The sequence below is a fragment of the Schistocerca gregaria genome, chromosome 9 (assembly GCF_023897955.1).
Source record: "Schistocerca gregaria isolate iqSchGreg1 chromosome 9, iqSchGreg1.2, whole genome shotgun sequence".
Lineage (NCBI taxonomy): Eukaryota > Metazoa > Arthropoda > Insecta > Orthoptera > Acrididae > Schistocerca > Schistocerca gregaria.
The window spans coordinates 256,122,015-256,135,335 of record NC_064928.1 but is presented as its reverse complement, the minus strand read 5'-3'; the positions used below and the strand labels follow the sequence as shown (position 1 = coordinate 256,135,335).

Sequence of the window (13,321 nt, the reverse complement as noted above, 5' to 3'; positions counted from 1 at the left end):
CTATACACGCTGGCAAACTTGGAACGAAAACATTGCTCCGGTCTGCCACAACCGAAAACGAGCGTAAAATAACAGTGCACGGAGACCCCCTCATTATTCGGGCGAGGTGCTCGTGAAGTGTGTCGCCGGTCACGGGTGGGAGAGAAAACAAGTGCCTCGGGGCCGGGAGAACGCCCCACCGTCGTCCTGAGAGGTGCTTCAGAGGTACAGACCTGCCAGGCCGCTTACTGGAGCGAGAACAGTCGAGCGGGACTCCAGGAGAGTGTGACGAACTGTGCTGGAGGCCCCTCAGGTAGCTGAGTGAGCAGAACACACGGAAAGGCTCCTCTAATTAACTCCAACCAGCTAACGACGGTGAGGCATCTGACTCCAAGCCGTGGTTAACCGCACATTCTGTCCTGTCAGAGCGTACTTACCTAGTTGTAACCTACCACTTTGGATGCCCAAGCCTACTAATAATTCAGGGATAATACGAGGGGCGTCCAATAAGTAACTCAAAACATTTTTTTTCTCGGCCAATTTCGATTGAGAAAAATGCAGGATTTCTTGTGGGACATAGTTGAATAACTCCACTTCAGCTCCTACAGTTTCGTGAAGTTCTGTTGGGTGGAACAGTTATACATAGCCTTAAAAATGGCGTCTGGGGGTGCGTTCCAATCAGGGAGCTGTCACTGAGTCTCTTTTGGAGGGAAACCAGTCACACGTATACAGAGGAGCTTGGAGTTTGTCTACGGGGACCTGGCATTTAACAAAAGCACGGTGAGTCGTTGGGCGAGGCATATGTCAACGTCGTCAGAGTAATGAAACATCGACGCCGACCAGTAAAGTGGTAGCATGTGAGCATACAGTTCCTGCCACTAACGTACCACAAGGTGTCGCATTGAATGGGGTTATCTTGAAAAATAGGGTTTTGTAGTCAAAACAGTGGGGATAATATGACGTCTTGGAACCCGAAAAACAGCAACCTGATTTCAAGAAAAAAGTGTTACATTACTTACTGCATGTTCCTCCTACGTTTAGGATCAAAATTTTGTTCAAGTTTCAGAAATGTCAGCAAAAAAGAGGAAGCAAATTTCCCAGAATTCGAATCAAGAACAACTGCCAGCATGAGTGACTTAGAACCAGACATCGGAGCAGTGAAGCAACTTAAACTACTTAATAAAAGCAAATCTTCCGGTCCAGATTGTATGCCAATTAAGTTACTTTCAGAGTACGCTGATGCAGTAGTTCTATAATTTACGATCATATACAACCGCTAGGCCGGCCGCGGTGGTCTAGCGGTTCTAGGCCCTCAGTCCGGAACCGCGAGACTGCTAACGTAGAAGGTTCGAATCCTGCCTCGGACATGGATGTGTGTGATGTCCTTAGGTTAGTTAGGTTTAAGTAGTTCTAAGTTCTAGGTGACTGATAACTTCTGAGGTCAAGTTCCATAGTGCTCAGAGCCATTTGAACCATTTTTACAACCGCTAGCTCGACGAAAGATCCGTATCCAAAGACTGGAAAGTTGCATAGGTCACACCAATATTCAAGAAAGATAGAAGGAGTAGTCCACTAAATTATAGGCCCGTATCATTAACGTCGCAGGATTTTGAAACGTACATTGTGTTCCAACATTATGAACTACCTCGAAGAGAACGGTCTATTGAGTCACAGTCAGCACGGATTTAGAGAACATCGATCCCATGAAACACAACTAGCTCTTTATTTACATTAAGTATTGAGTGCTACTGACAAGCGATTTCAAATTGATTCTGTAATCCTAGATTTCCCGAAGGCTTTTGACACTGTACCAGACAAGCGGCTTGTAGTTAAATTCCCTGCTTATGGAATATCTTCTCAATTATGCGATTGGATACGTGACTTCCTCTCAGAGAGATCACAGTTCGTAGTAATTGACGGAAAGTCATCGAGTAAAACCGAAGTGATTTCTGGCGTTCCCCAAGGTAGTGTTATAGGCCCTTTGCTGTTCCTTATCTATACACACGATTTAGGAGACAATCTGAGCAGCCGTCTTAGATTGTCTACATATGATGCTGTGGTTTATCGACTAGTAAAGTTATCAGAAGATCAAAATAAATTGCAGAACGATATAGAAAAAATATGTATATGGTTCAAAAATTGATAGATGACCCTAAATAACGAAAAGTGTGAAGTCATCCACATTAGTGGTTCAAGGAATCCGTTAAACTTCCGTTAGACGATACATTAGTCAAATCTAAAGGCAGTAAATTCAACTAAATACCTGGGAATTACAATTATGAACAACTTAAATTGGAAAGAACTGATAGATAATGTATTGGGAAAGGGAATCTCTGCGTTTTATTGGCAGGACAGTTAAAAAATGTAACAGATCTACTAAAGTGACCGCCTACACTACAATTGTCCGTCCTCTTTTAGAAAACTGCTGCGCAGTGTGATATCCTCACCAGATATGATTTACGGAGTACATCGTGAATGTTTAAACACGGACAGGAGGTTTTGTGTTATCGCGACGTAGAGGAGAGAGTGTCAGTGACGTGATACAGGATTTGGGGTGGACATAATAAAAACAAAGGCTTTTTTTTTTGTGGCAGAGTCCTCTCACGAAATTTCAATCACCAACTTTCTCTTCCGAATGCGAAGAGATTTTGTTGACGCTGACGCACATAGGGATAAACGATCATCATTACAAAATAAGGAAAATCAGAGCTCTCACAGAAAGATATAGGTGTTCGAGATTGGAAAAATACAGAATTATTGTGAGGGTGGCTTGATGAAATCTCTGCCACACACTGAAGTTTTATTTGCGGAGTATCCACGTAGATATAGATGTAGATGTACCCTGCACCAGACGCACGACAAATATCCAGATAACAGTGATACCTGTATCACACATCTGCTGTAGCTCCAGACACGATCGAAAATATTTGGATGGATCTGAGCGTCGTCTGGATGATTGCCGTGCGCCTGGTGCAGGGTACATTCATTCACTGCCGTTGCTATGGCAACTTGCAATTTCACCTGAAGTTGTTGGAAGGGGAGCCACATAGGTAAAGTCTTTAATAACTCTCTTTCTCGTCCGTCCGACAAGGCCTTGGCAGGCCCAACGTTACCGACCGGCCGCCGTGTCATCCTCAGCCCACAGGCGTCACTGGATGCGGATATGGAGGGGCATCTGGTCAGCACACCGCTCTCCCGGCAATATATCAGTTTACGAGAGCGGAGCGGCTACTTTTCAATCTAGTAGTTGCTCACTTTGCCTCACAAGGGCACTGCTCATTTTTTTTAATTTTTAATTTTTTAATTTTTTTTTGTGCATCAGTCTTCTGATTAGTTTGATACGGCCCGCCACGATTTGCTCTTCTGTGCCAGCCTCTTCATCTCAGAGTAGCACTTGCAACTTACGTCTTCAATTATTTGCTGGATGTTTTCCAATCTCTGTCTTCCTCTACAATTATTTGCTGGATGTATTCCAGTCTCTGTCTTTCTCTACAATTTTTGACGTCTACTGCTTCCTCTAGTACTACTGAAGTTATTCCCTGATGTCTTAACAGACATCCAATCATTCTGAACCTTCTTCTTGTCAGTGTTTTCCACATATTCCTTTTTTGACCGATTCTGTGCAGAATCTCCTAACTCGTTGCTCTATCGGTCCTCCCAACTTCCAATATTCGCCTGTAACACCACGTCTCAAATGCTTCCATTCTCTTCTGTTTCGGTTTTCCCACAGTTCCTGTGTCTCTACCATACAATGCTGTGCATTCTCAGAAATATGTCCCTCAAATTAAGGCCTGTGTTCGATACTAGTAGGTTTATCTTGGCTAGGAATGCCTTTTCTGCCAATGCTAGTCTGCTTCTGACGTCCTCGTTGCTCCGCCCTTGGTTATTTTGCTGCCTAGGCTGCAAAATTCCTTAACTTCACCTACTTCGTGCTGCCTAGGCTGCAAAATTCCTTAACTTCATCTACTTCGTGACCATCAATCCTGATGTGTTATGATATGGGAGACATTTTCCTGCCCTTGCATGGGACCTGTGATGGTAATCGAAGACACACTGCCAGCTCCAAACCAGCCTCAAGCCCTCATCCTTGATCTCGTCCCCAACGGCGATGTCACGTATCAGGAGCATAACTATCCGTGACTCGGAACCTGCGGCGTGCTACGTTCTTAGGAGCATTATAGTGAAGCTGATGTCAAAAGCTTGAAAAAGTATAGAGATATGGTGCGGAGATGCGGCTGAGCATTAATCAGTCAAATACCAAGTATGTGTTAACATCTAAGAAAAGATACAGTGAAGGAGAAAGAAGCATAGCTTTAAACGGAAAATAATGTGAACGCTGTAAGAGCTTTAAATATCTTGGATCACTGGTAACTGAGAATAAAGATATGAGAAAAGAAATACATGCGAGGATTGCAGGTGGTAACAGGAGCTCGTTTGCGCTGGTTAAAGTGTTTAAGGCGATACGGAATCGCCTATCCCCGCAATGTTAAAATATGCCTACTGTAGGGAACATTTTCTCACACACAGGTGGAGACAGAGGGACATAATTTTTACTGTATGTGCATTGATATGTTATAACAATACCGAAATAACAGTTTATTGTCAAAGTATTTCATTACAGAGATATTTTACATTTATTTTTAAGTAAATTTTTTCCATCACTTTTTGCTAGATTATCACCCCTAAGTCTCTTGTAAATCAAGTAATTAAAAAATCGTTGTTTCAGTGTGTAAAAGAAATCCATGTGACTGAGTCATAAAAATTTCAGACTTCTAGGTTCACCAGTACCTGAGATAATGTACCTAGAAGAAGTAAAAAACAAACTTACGGAAACGGAGAAAGAAGATTAAAACATTTCTGACCCATAGTTAATACCCACTTCACAGTCTTTATAATCATATTCAACTCTTTTTTGGCACCCCTCTGCACCTGTCACGTTTTTTTCACTAATGTCTTGATTATATTGTCAGCATGCCTTAGTCTGTGCTGATCTCAAGTCAACATAACACTTACTGTGCGGTAACCAACGCGCAATACCAACTTTTGAAAGACCTGGCATTTAGTTATATTCCCAAGATTGAAGGTTGCCACAGCATCATACACACCAAAATGTAATGTATTAATTCCGACAAACACTGTTTTTGGGAGACGATGCCATATCACACTATTCAATCACTCGTTGGGGTTCTCCATTTTTCCATGAACACATTTCATCAGAAGACTTCTGTCAGCCAGATCCCTGAAAATCGGCTTTATTTCTTCCATGATGGCTAATGGTAAACTGTGGTAGTGAATGTATGTCTCTCCAGTTGTTAGTACCCTATTGTATTTACACCAGCTCTTTTCACCTTTGGGGCACAGACAATGTTCTGGGTGCTCATCTGTGGATGCGGTGTGGAAATACAAAGCCCATATAAATTTCCTAATTTCTTCAGGATTGCCTGTATTTTGCCTGATTGCAAGGCCATAGCAATTCTGAATGTGGTCGGTTTACTATGGAATCCGTCAATCTTCCTTTGCCATGCAAGGTTTTCCCTTAATCTAGTTTTCTGATTTTAATCTTCTCAGCCTGAAACCCATTCTCTTCTTCACAAATACTATACAATGTCCTATACATTCAAGTTTGCTTTTATTTACACTGTTCCCATATGGCTTGCTTTCCAAAACTTCTTTGAGTGCTTTAGAGGTTGAGTTAGCCAGATACTTTACATAGCGAACATTATACCACTCTGAAGAGCGATGAAAAATTTTTTATCACCCCAGCAACCTGCATGCCACCACTACTACCATAATAATTAGCAACACAGTCATCACTATGTTCATTTTTCAGCCTGTCTCTGAATCTACAGTATTTACACATTATTGCAACATCAATAACCTTGCCATTGTCAACACTAGTTGCTGTTACAACACAATTGTTGGAGATGTGACCCCTTTTTTGCCACGTGCCATCAAAAGCTACGTGAGGTCAGGACTGCCATCGTTTTCTTTCACTGCTTCTTCCACAGCTACCTGCATCGACTGCCGTGCTACATTCTTCAACTGCAGATCCTAGTACATAGCTGTAAGCATCAAACTTTGAAGGTACACTTGGAGGATTTGGAACACCACATACCACATCACCAACTGCTATGCCCTTACCAATTGCTCGCAATCCATAACTAACCTAATATTTACACTATAAGTTCAGTTTTCTTGTGTCCATTAGTTACAGTTACTGAAGCAGAACTTGGAAACTTACAGATGTACTTACAAACACTGCATGTTACATTAAACCGGGCAGCCAGACCAACATGGGATTCTACTTACAGAGAAACGTTTCCTCGACATTTTTTGCAGCACACACTGTTTTCAAGAGCTTCGAACAATATCTTAGTTTTGTATGAGAATCAGTGTTTTCAATTGGAGTAAGTTCGTTCGGCATATCAGTAGTAAGTGGACTCAGCAGTGATGAAGAAGAACTGCTTTGCTTTGCTAATGACTCATCATTTCCTTTCTTTTGCCAGTTCATATGCTTTTTAAACACGTTTGCTCTAGCTGTAGCCGTTTTCACTGCGAAAAATAAAGCACTAAATACGAAATAACTCGACAACAACAACTTTCGTATAGCACACTGTTTACAAAAAATCCCCTCACGAAGCCAACGCGTAACTTGAGGAAACCAAAAGGAAACATTTTCGGACAAATAGTTTATAAAGAGTCGCTGGAAAGCACGATATTTGAATTCAAATGACAAAAATGTATTGCCAAAAAGTTTATGGTAAAAAGAAAAGTCCTATTTGAAATGCTTGCTTATCACAGGAAATAGTAAATTTAATTGTTTAAAGGAGAAGATACAAAAATGCAGCAAATGAAGCACGCGAAAAGGAATACGTCTACATGTGAATAGGTACTCTGCAAGCCACCGTACGGTGCCCGGCGTAGGAAAAACTTGTGTGGGTGTTGCAAGATAGGTTGTGCTGCGGATTGTTTGCAGATGATGGTGTAATTTATTGTCTAGTAAAATTATCAGACGATCAATTCCAATTACAAAATGATCTAGAGAGAATTTCTGTATGGTGGCAATTGGCACTAAACAAAGAAAACTGCTAGGACATCCACACCGGTACTACAGGAAACCCGATAAATTTTGGGTGTACGGTAAACCGCACAAATCTAAGGGCTGTCAATTCGACTAAATACCTAGAATTACAATTACGAGCAACTTAAATTGAAAAAAACCACATTTTTTATAATATTGTGGGGAAGGCGAAACAAAGAATGCGCTTTGTTGGCAGAACACTTAGAAGATGCGGCAAACCCACTAAAGAGACAGCCTACATTACACTTGAATGAGATTTTCACTCTGCAGCAGAGTGTGCGCTGATATGGAGCTTCCTGGCAGATTAAAACTGTGTGCCGGACCGAGACTCGAACTCGGGACCTTTGCCTTTCGCCGGCAAGTGCTCTGCCAACTGAGCTACCCAAGCACGACTCACGCCCCGTCCTCACAGCTTTACTTCTACCAGTACCTCGTCTCCTACCTTCCAAACTTTACAGAAGCTGTCCTGCGAACCTTGCAGAACTAGCACTCCTCAAAGAAAGGATATTGTAGAGACATGGCTTAGCAGGAGAGCTTCTGTAAAGTTTGGAAGGTAGGAGGCGAGATACTGGCAGAAGTAAAGCTGTGAGGACGGTGCGTGAGTCGTGCTTGGGTAGCTCAGTTGGTAGAGCACTTGCCCGCGAAAGGCAAAGGTCCCGAGTTCGAGTCTCGGCCCGGCACACACTTTTAATCTGCCAGGAAGTTTTACATTACACTTGTCCGTCCTCTGCTGGAATACTGCTGCGCAGTGTGGTACCCATTTAGGTCAGTATCAGGGACCATCACCACATACACAAAGCATTAGCGGCTGTTTACGTAAATTACATGACCTGTGGATATGTATCTAATGCCACACACTCCCACAAAGCTACCAAGTGTCGGGTTCCTGATACGCAGAATCAGTGACGCATTTCGTTGCCCATACGTACAAACAAGCTGTTTAGCAGGTGGTCAGAACGTTTTGGCTTATCTGTGTATATACATAACTAACCCTCAGTCTGCAAGTCCTATTCCCAATTGGTCAATTTTCTTTCTTAATCGTGTGGCGTTTTTTGTGCCATCTACACCTACATGATTACTCTGCAATTCACATTTAAGTGCTTGGCAGAGGGTTCATCCAACCACTATCATACTATCTCTCTACCATTCCACTCCCGAACAGCGCGCGGCAAAAACGAATACATAAATCTTTCTGTTCGAGCTCTGATTTCTCTTATTTTATTTTGATGATCATTTCTACCTATGTAGGTTGGGCTCAACAAAATAGTTTCGAATTCGGAAGAGAAAGTTGGTGACTCAAATTTCGTAAATAGATCTCGCCGTGGCGAAAAAAGGCCTTTGCTTTAATGACTTCCAAGCCCAACTCGCGTATCATCTCTGCCACACTCTCTCCCCTATTACGTGATAATACAAAACGAGCTGCCCTTTTGTGCACCCTTTCGATGTCCTCTGTGAATCCCACCTGGTAAGGATCCCACACCGCGCAGCAGTATTCTAACAGAGGACGAACGAGTGTAGTGTAAGCTGTCTCTTTAGTGAATTTGTTACATCTTCTAAGTGTCCTGTCAATGAAACGCAACCTTTGGCTCGCCTTCCCCACAATATTGTCTATGTGGTCTTTCCAACTGAAGTTGTTCGTAATTTTAACACCCAGGTACTTAGTTGAATTGACAGCCTTGAGAATTCTGCTATTTCTCAAGTAATCGAATTCCAACGGATTTCTTTTGGAACTCATGTGAATCACCTCACACTTTTCGTTATTTAGCGTCAACTGCCACCTGCCACACCATACAGCAATCTTTTCTAAATCGGTTTGCAGCTGATACTGGTCTTCGGATGACCTTACTAGACGGTAAATTGCACCATCGTCTGCGAACAACGTAAGAGAACTGCTCAGATTGTCACCCAGGCCATTTATATAGATCAGGAACAGCAGAGGTCCCAGAACGCTTCCCTGAAGAACACCTGATATAACTTCAGTTTTACTCTATGATTTGTCGTCTATTACTACGAACTGCGACCTTCCCGACAGTCTAATATTATGGGTGGTGTCTGTTTGTTCTATATCGTGTCTCCCTGCCACTTTCGCTCAACGACACTCTGAGTGTGTTTTTTTTAGGGAATAGACTAGTTTGAACCTGGGACCTGTTGCTGGTAAGGAGACACATGACATGTAGAATTCAGAAGAGTTCAGTGAGACTAGCGATGATATAACCAAATACTTAATGATTTCAGCGTCAGCTCCAATGCACTCCCTGTAAAAGAATGTTAATACTAACTAAATTTAGTGGAAGCAGTTCAAGGCTTTCCTATTTTAGTTAGCTGGTAAAATAACGTCAAAAAAGCAGTTAAGTTTACCATTAGAAACTTTATTCTACTCACAAAACATTGTTTATAACTTGCACTATTGATAAAAGGAAGTGTTTTAATACACGATGGTAAAAACCAACTGCGTTCAACAAAAAAGTGAACGAATATTCGCGGAATGGGTTTCCAAGTTCTACAATGGATCGTAGGATGACCTTTGCCATATCACATCTATAATCTAGGTTTAAATTAAGTTTCACAAAAGAGAAAACTAGCAAAATGGTCTACAGTGACCCTCAATTATCTTTAATTACTTATCAAACTCGCCGTAAATTACAGAGGCTGATGCGGCTTCTCAATAATTGTATAACAGAAAAATCATCGCGTTTCAGATTTTTACTTCAAGTGGCAAATGTGAACACCATGAGCTTTAATTGACGATCGACACTAGTATTACGCAAAAACGGGGTGTAACAGATGAGACTTCTGCAGTTCTGAGTGAAGCTTTATGCTCTGTTATGCGGCATCGCGTGCGTTCATTACCTTGTTGGTGTTCGTCAGGGGGCGGCGGCTGGCGCAGCAGCTATCCAGCTTGGAACTAACTAACTTCTCCTTACTACCATTTACCGAAGTTGGTTTAAAAAAAAACTGTCTGGCTGTGTTTTCATCTGACTAATCAGGGCCTCAATGTTAACCTTAAGCTCCGCCTACAAAAATTCTGTCTATCCAATGAGAAACGTTATACTTTTCGTGGTGGGACAATGTTTTTAATGTATGCAACGTAACAGAGACGCGAAAAAGTCTTACGCTAAAACTTGCAGCTAGTGTGATCCTTTTAGCGTTATCGTAAGATCTATACTGTTCTTCTGGAGAGCTCTATCTTTTAACATGGGCTAGGGGTGGTCCTAACGTAACAGAGACGTGAAAAAGTCTCACGCTAAAACTTTTTGTGTTATCCTAAGATCTATACTGTTTTTCTGGAGGGCTCTAGCTTTTAACATGGGCTCGGGGGGTGGGTGTGGTCCTTGACGTAACAGAGTCGCGAAAAAGTCTCACGCTAAAACTTGCAGCTGGCGTTGTCCTAGTGGTTAGCTGGCGACGTGGGTGTCGAGTCCGTCCCTTATCGTACGGCCTTCTAGCTTAACCCGGTTCTGCTCTCGGCTTCTGTTCTCGTTTCTCCCCTTGGAACTGTGCCTGTCTCACGGTGGGAAGGTATGACATGCATTTAGGCATTCTTGTGTTAGTCTGTGGTATTCCATTTGCTCACTCGTTACTCGTATTGCTTTGGTTATTTTAATGTCACGATTTATTCGGAGCTATGTGACATACTACTGGATTTGCTTATCATGTCAGGGTTTTCATGGAAGGGGTTGGATTTGCCTGACACCTTACATATCACCACCCATCGAACTTAATTTTTGCACTGAAGTTAGGCAATGACTGAATCGTTCTCTAAGTCAGTCAAAAATTATTCTGGTGTCTAAATTTTGTAGCCTATTGTTCAGCCACGTTATACTGTTCTCTGCTAGTTTGTATTACTAATTTATATTTTTATATTCTTCCACATTATAATTAAAAATGACAAGAGATGAATATTTTTATCCTATTATTAATTTTTAATTATTTTCTTTCTTTATTTAAGTGTGAAGTTTGTTTTTTAAGAAGTTTGTTATCGAAAGTGAGGAGTCTTTCACATCGATTTTCTCAGAAATTTTGTTTTTATAAATGTAGTAATTAAGTAAAATCTATTCCTAACACATTTTCCAAATATCATGTACAAGTAAAATGTTTTTGTTTCTAGACAGTCATTTCAACATTGTTACACTAACAAATAAGAATTATTTCCAAGAATTGCTTTGACAAAGAAATATACATACACAAGTATTGAGATATTATCCTAATAAATGGTACAAATGTTATAAAAAAGGGAAAACATCCAACAAAATAATTTTTTATTCTTTGTTTTTATAAGGATAAAATAAGTAAAATATAGTTATTCTTTTATTTTTATGAGGAGAAAATAAGTGGCATATAGTTTTAGTGTTTATTATACCCTAATTTTGTTCTTTATATACTGTCCATTACAGAACTAATGACTTATTTTTTATCGATAGTCTATTTTCTACGTAAGTCCATAGTCAATGACTGTTATTTTGTAGTTTATTAGCTGTCTGGTGTGCTTAACTTATTTAGTTTTACACACTTTTCTTTTTGCACAATTCCTACATTACATAATTTGATTTCACACATTCACACGATCCTATGAATGTTTAAGCATAAGGTTGGCGAATGTTTTTGCACGTAGGTGATGGACTTGATCGAGATGGATGTGGGCACGTATTTGATGTACAGCTTTGTCCGTCGTTCCTTGTTGGCTTTGCAAGTGTGTGTTGCTGTTGTGCAGGTCTCATAATGGAATGGAGCTGTGAGTGCAGAATCTCGTGGTTTACTGGCTTTTTATGCGTGAAAGTCATCGTTATGAGTCGCTGAATGCGGCGTTTCTCGTTGTAATACTTCACACACGACTAGTTTACAATGGGATAGGGATCTGGGAAGGTATGTCGTCTATTCTTCACCCATCTTCTTTCTTGGTCTCAATCTTGCGAATCTTTAACTTCTCTTCTTCCTGCTTTTTCTCTGCTTCTTACTTGCTTCTTGGTTCTTCTCTGGGCATGATATGGAAATATTTGTTGATAACTAGTCGCTTTGAAGTTCTCCTCTTAGTAACAGTTTGATAAATTGTTTGGGTGTGTCATTTTTACTTTGTGGACGTTTCCTTCAGTTTCGTTCATCAGCGTGCTGTTTAATAGCACTAGTGTAACTTTTACACATATTTTTGCCAGTGGTGGCTTGCCCAAGCCGTCTTCTCATCAGGCCATTTTTTGCTCGCTCCGGTGAGTTGGGGCGCTTGGAGACCCTTCTAGCATTTGGCGTCCTGTCGTGTCTCTGCAGGGACAGATTTACTGCCCAATCTACGAGGGTCCTCTGTTGGTCTCGCTGTCCTTTCCCTTCTCTCGACACTTCTGCCTTGTAGAAATCGTGTCTTGCTAATTACGTCCTTTTCTTTCTTGATACTTCTCACATAGCAACTTTGTGGGTCGTTGCATCTCGTCCTTGCTCGAGTTTTTACAATGGTTCTTACAAAAAAGTTTTTCTTATAATCATGTGATATATGTCTAGTACTTACTTGTTTTACGCCTTCTTAAAAAGCTTTACAAATTTTGGCGCCCTTTCCATATTACAATTCTAAGATATTTGGAGTCTTAACATCTACTCAAGAATCCTCAAATTCGTTTTTTTTATTTTTGTGTACTGTCGTGGTGTATAGCATTTTAGTATTTCATGCTATTAGACTATCTACGCTTTATCCATTCACCTTAATCTATGGTACTATTGGTGTTATTATTGAAACTACTTTCTTTTTCCCACCTTCCTGTCTCTTCGTTCTTCTTTCTCCTGACGATCTTATCTGCAACATAATCTTGAAATATTGTGCTGTTTATTTACCAGTAATAAAATTAATCTTCAAACTTTTTGGCTCACATGCTGAAGTCCTAAGGTTTTGCCTGTTTTTGGGTTCATTAGTTCCACAGCATTATCATGAGCAATTCGGCTAATTATGACAGGTCCTTTGTATGCAGTGTAAAACATGTATTTTGTGTTTCTGTTTGCTGGAGAGATGGTGTGTTTTTACAAATACTTTCTGGCCTACTGAGAATCTTCTTTTATTTGCTGTTCTATCTCCTCTTTCTTTTCTTTTAATGGCTGCCTTTCTGATGTTGGAGAGTGCTGTTGCTATGACTTGTTTTTGCTGTCTACGTGGTACAATAGGAAATCTAACATTTTCTCTGGTTATGTTTGGGTGTTCAATATTTTTAAGTACAGTAACTGGAGGTAGTAGTGTAGTGCTATGTGGCATTTCATTTATTACTTCTTGAAAATCTTTAAGGTATA

At 40.8% G+C, this 13,321-nt stretch overlaps 1 non-coding gene across 1 annotated transcript; it reads left to right on the top strand.

Annotated features, from left to right (window-relative positions):
• The first annotated feature begins 7,666 nt into the window (after window positions 1–7,666).
• Window positions 7,667–7,741, top strand: Trnas-cga (transfer RNA serine (anticodon CGA)). Its single transcript has one exon. It is a non-coding gene; the product is annotated as a tRNA-Ser (tRNA).
• The last annotated feature ends 5,580 nt before the right edge of the window (window positions 7,742–13,321 follow it).